We start from the raw sequence: 394 nt of genomic DNA on the forward strand, positions 1-394 counted from the left end.
GGGGGGGGGGGTACCGCCCGTCCTTCACAGTGGAGTGGTTTCCTCTTTGCGAGCAGGAGGAAGACTCCAGCCCGCCCTCTTCACTCTCATCCCTACCGACTCCGCCGCGGAGGCAAGCCAGCGTGGGAAACGGGTCCGACGTGTGCTGCATGGAGAACAGCGTGGCCAGACTGCGGGGCCATGAAGCCGGCTGGCTTTGCTCGCTCTCCAGGCTCCGACCTTTCCGCCGCCGCGGCCAAGAAGTGGCGGCAGTTTTGCCCCGCAGCGCAGTTCTGGCCTGGGACCGGGATGGGCGGGCCGGGGGTACCCGGGAGGTGAGAGGAGCCCTCGGGGCGCCCCTGCGGTGGCTAGAGCTCCCAATCCTCTTCCGCCCCCTGTCTAGGGGCGGGCACTT

The sequence above is a fragment of the Carlito syrichta genome, unplaced genomic scaffold (genome assembly GCF_000164805.1).
Source record: "Carlito syrichta isolate Samal-C Ts95f unplaced genomic scaffold, Tarsius_syrichta-2.0.1 Scaffold303979, whole genome shotgun sequence".
NCBI lineage: Eukaryota > Metazoa > Chordata > Mammalia > Primates > Tarsiidae > Carlito > Carlito syrichta.